Source organism: Octopus bimaculoides, chromosome 13 (assembly GCF_001194135.2).
Source record: "Octopus bimaculoides isolate UCB-OBI-ISO-001 chromosome 13, ASM119413v2, whole genome shotgun sequence".
In the NCBI taxonomy this organism is placed as follows: Eukaryota; Metazoa; Mollusca; class Cephalopoda; order Octopoda; family Octopodidae; genus Octopus; species Octopus bimaculoides.
Window position 1 is genome coordinate 63,414,883 of NC_068993.1, and position 8,586 is coordinate 63,423,468.

General features: G+C 35.8%; 1 protein-coding gene across 3 annotated transcripts in view; it reads left to right on the forward strand.

Annotated features, from left to right (window-relative positions):
• Nucleotides 1–8,586, forward strand: part of LOC106867774 (kelch-like protein 8) — a 128,870-nt gene that overhangs the window by 103,386 nt on the left and 16,898 nt on the right. The window lies entirely within an intron of this gene.

An 8,586-nucleotide genomic window follows, 5' to 3' on the forward strand; every position in this document is an offset into this window, starting at 1 on the left:
TATTTGTATGTGTATTTGTTGTTGTTGTTGTTGTTAATTTTGTTTCCATTGTCATTCCCTTCCTTTTCTGCTTGCATGTGTCAAACCATGTGTGTTTTGTCAAATACAAACTACTTGATATTCTGTTAAGCTGCCTGCACATCATCATCATCATCGTCATTATCACAATCATTGTCACAAACGAGAAACAAGACATTATGACCCCCCCACACACACACTCTCTCATGCATTCAGTAATAACAGTAACAGTTATTTGTGCATTGGTATTAGTAGTTGTACTAGAAATAGTAGTTTTTATCTTAGTTCCAGTTAGTATTGTTTAAGCCCGAGTCCTCATCGATCCTGTGAATATATGATTAGACCATACTCCTCACAATCTGTTTCGCTTACTTAACTCTACATTATTCATTGTATCTCTCTTTTTCTAAGATGGTAGGCTGTGATTTGAGGGTGATTTGTCTGTTACTTCTAGATGGTCAAGCAGCTACCTAGAAGCCTACTTGTTAACAGGTATCGTCCCAGGCATTGTATTTTGCCATTTACTGGATGTGAAGTGAGTGTTTCTCTGGATGGGCTGCTGGTTTATCGCATGTAAATTGGACATTGCAATCTTGTAATCATTTTTATCATTCTGTGCTTCTTTTTGTGCATAGATTTTGATATTGGCACAAAACCCACCAAAAAACCTAAAACTCGTACTTTTATCTATTTATTCATAGTTAAATCAGTTCCATTTTGATAGGACAGGAATTGGTGCTCCTTATTTGACTGATTGGTCATTTTTCCTGCTAACTTTGGCAGCTCTATTAAATATATGAAGTTATAAATATTTCCAGAATAAGGAGCAGCTGAAAAAGCTAGTCTTTATACCGGTAGATTTGCTTGGTTTCTGCAGGTGGATGATGCATCTTGTATTCGGCATTCACAGAAGATCTGTCCCCCAATAATCAGTATAGATGAATTATCACACCTCAAGAACTCAACATAATACTTGCAGTAGGATTGAACCTGTTCCTCGTGAGCTTGTATTTCGGCATCCTGCATATCCATCCGGTCAATACCTTCAAATATACAAGATGGTCTGAATATTTTTGATGTTATAATGATTTTATCATGGATAATTAAGACGGTTGACACCTTTCACCACCTGCAATGTCTTCTTCAAATATTCACATCCCTGATACCTATAGATATATGTATAGTTTTTACCACTATCAGCTTGCAACATCTGAGTTAGTTGTGAATGATCAGTTGAAGGAAGGCTTGACCCAGTCTACACTGACATTTTTAGTGCTAATAATAACTTTCTTTATAAGTCTAATGTTGTACTTCGGTTAAAACTCTTACACATGTCCCAGCACGTGAAGAAGTTCATATTTATATTGGTCCAGTGATATTTCAACGTTGAACATGTGTCAGGCTTATTGTGCTTGTCAGCTGTGACATTTATATTTTGAGAATGAACTGAAAAAAGATTGAAACCTTGAAAGCAGGATGTGAAGCATGACATTAGCTTACTCGATTACTAATCGCTGGGGTTGAACTTCTTTACACTCGTGTGCAGTGTTTTGACTTTGCTTCTTAACACTTGTTATTTTCTGTTAAAACTATCCTTGCATGAACAATAAGTCTCTGTAGCTCTGATGTATTTCCAGCCACTGAGTGACCCATGAAGCACACCTAAAAACTACTGGTTGCAATAGTTGTGAACCTATCAACACAGGCAAATATTTTGCCCTTGATGCTGTCTCACCTCTGTTTCAAGCATTTGTTTGTCTCTTTTATTCAATTCATTCCACAAAACTGCAGCTGTACATTGTAAGACAAATGCCTACTGTTTTGTTTTATGCTTCCTGAGTTAGGAGGGCTAAGTTTAGCACAGGAAGCATTGCATTTGTATCTGAGGCAATTAATTAATGTGTTTCCCTCTGTCAAGTTAATGAGATTAATGCATTGCTGACTTTTCTTCGAGATCCTACTGGCAAGTGAGAGTCCAGTTGCCTGTTTCTTTAATTTCTAACTCCTAATCAGATCATAAGGTTTGTCTGAGCACCATATTACCTGTGGTGGTGCAAGAGTTGAGTATGTCTCCTGCACTCGGCTTTCTATTTTTAAACAACTTGCTTGCTTTTAACCACACACACACTCTTAAACAAAATGTGTGTGTGTGTTTGCATGTGTACTGTCATTTTTGAGTATATATATATATATATATATATATATATATATATATATATATATATATATATATATATATATACATACACACATACACACACACACACATATATATATATATATATATATATACACACTGTTCAGATTTACTTGATATCTTTTATATTTATGTGTATGATCCTCTCTTTGCTTATATCTTAGCTCTTTGAATAATCTACCTATTCCTTCAGTGTGTATGAGCACTCTAGACTTTGCTTAGATTTACACGTATGTATGCACATACAAGCACACACATACACGAGTATGTATGTATGTATGTATGTATGTGTGTGTTGTTGTCACTTTGGATATTGCTTTGAACTGAGAACGATGCATCCATTATCTTTGTGTATGTGTATACTCCTTGTGTGTGTGTGTGTGTGTGTGTGTGTAACTGTCTGTCTGTCAGTGGTGGTTGTGGGTGGTACTATGGTTTCTATCAGATAAGTTCACTTGTTCACCTCCTGTGTAAATGATGTCCATGACAATCAATTGCATTAATCATTAATTAAGCTTCCTCACCTATCATCATCTCAGCTATTTATATATTTTCATCATCAGCAATTGAAATACCAGGATTAGTTTTCTCATTAACCACTTACTGTTGATCTCTTATGATGAGTTGAGCAATCAACACATCTATAGCGTTTACTTATGTGTCTTTATGTTTCGAGTTCAAATTACTCCAGGTTAAAGTTTGCTTTTCATCTTCACAGGTCAGTAAAATAAGTACCAGTAATAATATGTAAAGATTCTTCTATTAAATTGACTTCTGCCATAGGATTGGCTGTTGATAAAGTACCAGTCATTCATTGGTATTAATTTGACTACATGTCTTCCCCAAAACTTGACAACAACAACAACAAGCGTGATGACAAGAAAAGTAAAGAAAAGAACAGCAATGTTGACAAGGGGAACAATGAAAATATGAAGGTTAACAGCAGCAACAATACATCTGCCAATTCTACCAACACAACCATTGCTGCCGCCACCACCAGTATTAACAGTAACACCATTAACAGTGCCAACACTGCTGCTGGCAAATCAACTGTTAACAGTTTTGTTACAGTCAAATGCAAAAATCAATTCCTCTACCGCCAGAGGATTAGAAAAATACCAAAAATTTCCCTTTTGGTCAAAAATTTATCAACTTCTTTTCAAGTTCCACTTGGGGATGAGAGTGAGTGCGAAGGGTCTCCTCTCAGTGTGCACCTGAAGACCATAGAACAGCACTGTGTGAGGGCACTTTCCTTTAGGAATTGGTGTGATTCTGGATCTGTGGCCGTCCCTTGGTGGGATGTCACTTTCATTCTCCATGCCATTTTCTTTTTTTGCATAGTCGCCCCCCCCCCCACACCATGTATGTAATTTGTTCTTGTAATGTTTTCTTCATCTGTTACCCTTGTTTCAAATTAGATATCTTTATATTTTTATGCCCTGTTGGTGACAGATTCATTATCATTAGCCTCAATGTCACCAACTGTATCACTTGCAGTATTAGTAAAGTGCTTTTATCCCACTGAAATAATAATAATAATAATAATAATAATAATAATAATAATAATAATCCTTTCTGCTGTAGGCACAAGGCCTGAAATTTGTTACTATTGCTACATATTACATTTTTGTTTCCATAGGAAACATGGAGACTGGTGCAATGGCAGTTTATAACTGTGATCACAAGACAATTTTGTTTCTATGGTAACTATAAAACATAGAGGCTGTCTGGTTGGATCAATATCAGTTATATTTATATAACTGTGGTCACATGACAGTCTTGTATTTAAGGTAACTCCCAAGCTTAGAAACTCCAGTTTCATGTCTGCCCTGTGTATGAGTGTGATCATAAGACTGTTTTGTTTCTTTAACGATTATCAAGTCTGACTGGTCACTGGACAGGTCAATGGAGGACTCTCCTTGGGGTTACTTGACATAGTAGAAATAGCAGCCAAATTAAACTTGAACCACTCTCTATTGGGTAATGCTGTAAGGAATAAAGACACTATGACTAAAAAAGAACGAGTGGTTATGGCTTGAATGCCAGTGGTCATAGGTGTGATCGGTCAGAGCCACAGGTCAGCTCTGATCAATAACCTGGGGCCAAATAAAAACTCTGGTCTCATCATAATCTTGTTACTATGGTTACAATCAAGCTCAGAGGCAAGTTTATTTGTTGGTTTGAAGTTTGTTATATTTTAGAACTGGTTACATGAGTGGTGTGAAGGCATGTGGCCCAGTGGTTATGGTGTTGGATTCATGATCATCAAGTCAAGGGTTCGATTCCTGGACTGGGTGGTGTGTTGTGTTCTTGAGCAAAACTCTTCATTTTACTTTAGGCTTAATGTTGTATGGGGACTGGCATACCCCCATACTACTACTACTACTACTACTACTACTACTACGTTGCTGGTGTAGCTTTCTAAAATTTCTAGAGCAGGAGACAAAATGCCTTGTGGTGTTTGTTCCAGTTCCCTGTTCTGAATTAACCTCCTATGACACTGCTGCTAAGCTGTGTGTGCCCTTGTCTTTCCATAAGAAAACATCAACAACATGGAGAAGCGAGATCTACCCATGGGCAACTGCTCAGGAACTTTCCAGGTGCAGATGGGTGCTCAGTCACGACTGAAAGAGGCCTTAACGAGAGAGAGTCACATGTTCGTTTTGTTTCTACAGTAATGATCAAGCAAGTGGGGGAAGACAAACAAAATGCTATAAATTGTGTGGTTGCTATGAGACCGTGTACAGAAATACATTACGATAACATCAGACAAGTTTGTTTTAACAAACCGTGGGAAAATATCAAGCCATGATATTAACTGATTATTGATGGAAACAAAACAGAAAATAGAAATACACGCATACATACATTTACATACATACATATATATATGAGTGTGTGTGTGTGTATATTTCATTTCCTTCTTCTTTTAATTTTTCCTGCATGATGTTATAATTGTCTTCATTTTTTTTTTCTTTCTGGATCCTTGTTGTTGCTTGCTTCCTCTCATCCATTCTCTAAACAAAGGTAAACATTTGGTCTTCACACATTAAAGAGATTTCTTTTTTTTCAAGTGAGAGTATACATGTCTGTCTGTATGTATGCTTTACTGAACGACCATATCTGTATATCTATGGATTATTTTGGTTAATATTGTATACAGTCAGATGTAAACACCTATCTTTATGTACAATATATGGACTTCTAGGCTGTGTCGCCAGTTAAAGAAGACACTCATTTGACTATGAAATTCTATCACAGAATTAAAACTGATCTGGTTGACATCTATGAAAATATTGCGTATAATGGCAAGAAAATCTCTCTATCTGCTTGGTGTTGGCTTAAAATAGATAGACATTTTCTGCAGCGCAGTATAAGATTAAGACACATACTGTTAATGCAACATTTGTGCATGTGTTCTAAGGGAAGTGGAGCTTTTCAAAGTCCAATATTCAGACAGTGGCTGCTAATCTATCAGATTACTTGGAATTTCCAACCCAGCTGTCCGTTTTGCCATGTGCCTCTTCTATTTTTTCTCTTTTGCTGAAAATATCTCAGAACAACCATACTATATAACTAATTATAATAATAATAATGATAGTGACCACATTGGGTATTCTTATCTGTCTTTATCTCTCTCTCTCTCTATCTATCTACCTATCTGTCTACCTGTCTGTCTGCCTGTCTATGTGTCTGTCTACCTGTCTGTCTACCTGTCTGTCTACCTGTCTGTCCCCCTGTCTGTTTTCCCATCTGTCCATTTATCTGTTTGTCTATCTATCTGTTCATCTGTCTGTCTGAGTCTATCTATCTATTATATTATTATTATTATTATTATTGTTGTTTTCGTTGCTGTTATCTCATTCCATCTCTCTCTCTCTCTCTCTCTCTCTGTTTCTCTTCCTTTCTCCTACACAAACACAAGCACGCATGTTAGGCCTTGTGCACAGAGTAGTATGATAAACTTGCCTTCTTCCAGCACAGTAGTCAATAAAACTATCTACAGCTGAGACTTGTGTTTTCTTTCTAAACAAAAACATCAAAGACGATAATATGCCATCATTCATCGTTGCATCTCTCATCACTCTGCCCCAAACACTTCCAGGAGAATTATCATCTGGTTTGAAAATGAAGAAATCTGTTAATCGGTAGGAATGATATGGAAATCTTTGATAGTTGATTCTTAACCTTTTGGAGACAAAGCTTACTGATAAAAAGTGTTGCATCTTTATAAGATATGAGAAAAACAATGATGTTATTATTTAAAATGTGAAAAAGGTATTTGATATCAGTAGGAAATTATATGTAATTCTTGAAGAAATGTCTATCTTGTTTCCAGCACAAAAATGGTTAGTCTGATTGATAGATTAATACAGTCCTTTCATAAAGGTTAAACAATTTATTAATTAACCCTTTTGAGGTTAATTTTTTACTAATACTTTCTCTACAGTAAAGAAACAATTGTTTTCAAATGATATGAAAAAAATTTCATCATTTAATGCCTGTTTTCCATGCTGGCATGGGTTGGACAGTTTGACAGGAGCTGGCCAGGCTGGAGGGCTGCACCGGGTTCCATTGTCTGTTTTGGCATGTTTCTACTGTTTCATGCCCTTCCTAATGCCAACCGCTTTACAGAGTGTACTGGTTACTTTTTATGTAGCACCAGCATCTGTAAAATTTTTATGTGGCACCACCACCACCACCACCATCATCATTATCATCATCATCATCATCATTTAACGTCTGTTGTTCATACTGGCATGGGTTGGATGGTTTGACCAGGGCTAGTAAGCTGGAAGGCTGCACCAGACTCCAGTCTGATTTGGCATAGTTTCCTATGGCTGGATTCCCTTCCTAACACCAACCACTCTGAGAGTGTAATGGGTGCTTTTATGTGCCACCGGCATGGGTGCCATTTGTGTGACACTGGTATCTTCCATGACTGTGATTTTGCTCAGCTCGATGGGTCTTGATGCTTGAGCACAACATAATGCCAAAGGTCTGTAAGAATATTAAATTTCAGTTGGCATAAAAAAGTATGTTTATTCTTGAAAAAATCCCTTTCTTTCACTAAATCTCTTCAATCATTAATCCAAAAGCATGAGAGTGACTAGGGGGTACACAGTATTGACAAGCACCCTGAAATGGGAGAAACATGACTTGTTCTTATGATGTACTACTAGAGAACACATGAATAAATTAAATGTAAGAAAAGAATTGGCTTTTTGGAAACTTATAACCAATAATTTTATAATTCATGAATGCATGTCATGAATATTCATAATAACGGTTATTTCTAGTTCTGCTCTAAATAAAGAAAAAATTGGAATTAAAAGCCTTTTGGAACAAACATTTGGGTCAAATAATCAAAGGATCACAGTTTCAACCTTGTTGGGTGTCTCATTAGCTTTGTTCTTGTTAAAACCACAGGCTGTTTATATATATCTGTCAATAACCAGAACGAATATCTTTGAAGTATAAACTCTAAACTGTCTTAGAATAAAGCTAGAAATACTTTCTTAATCAAATTAATTCTTGTACCCTGTCGTGTGGTACATAATTTTTCTCAAACACTAATTGCCTAACCTTCACGACCAGATTGCTTACTCTAGATATTGACTGATATATCACCAAGGTAACTAAAAAAACACATACGGTTTGAGTGCATTTGATCTGACGAAACCCAGTTAAGTTGAAAGTGCAACTGTTTATGTCTTGTTAGTTCTACATAGTCTCTCTTGTGGTTATAACTCTCAGATTCTTTTTGAAATAATATAAACATTTTTTTTTTGTATATATAATTAATGATAATATTTTGTTGAGAAATTTAGTTATCAGTTTTTTTTTTTGTGCACTTTTACTTTGGAAGATATTCAAGAATAATGTAAATCAACTTCTGTTACTTTTTCTTTGATGTTAAATTAACGAACCTCATTGCTTTCAAGAAGCAAAGGTGATTTTCTGATAAACGTAATGAACGCTTTTTTTTTTATTTCATAGAAGATAGAATTTTGTTACATATGTTTTGCTTTGTGGACTTTTGATCTTTTGGCAGTAAATTAATGAAAAGTTGTTACCTTTGGAGAATCTTAATTCTCTGTATCTTTTACTCTATATACAAATATCCCTTCTCTCTCAACGACTGCTCTTATCTAAGCTAATTCATGGCATAAGATTTGCCTCGTTGAGTTTCAAGATTGCTGCCAAAATAGACATTGCACACCCTTCTCCACTTATTTTATCTGTCTCTCTGCTGAATGGGTTTTTTTCTTTTTTGTGTGTGTGTATTTCTGTCTTGCACAGTTAATCTGAATTTCTGTATATTATCAAGACAGAACTAATTGAATTAATAAAGCGTCAATACTGTTGCC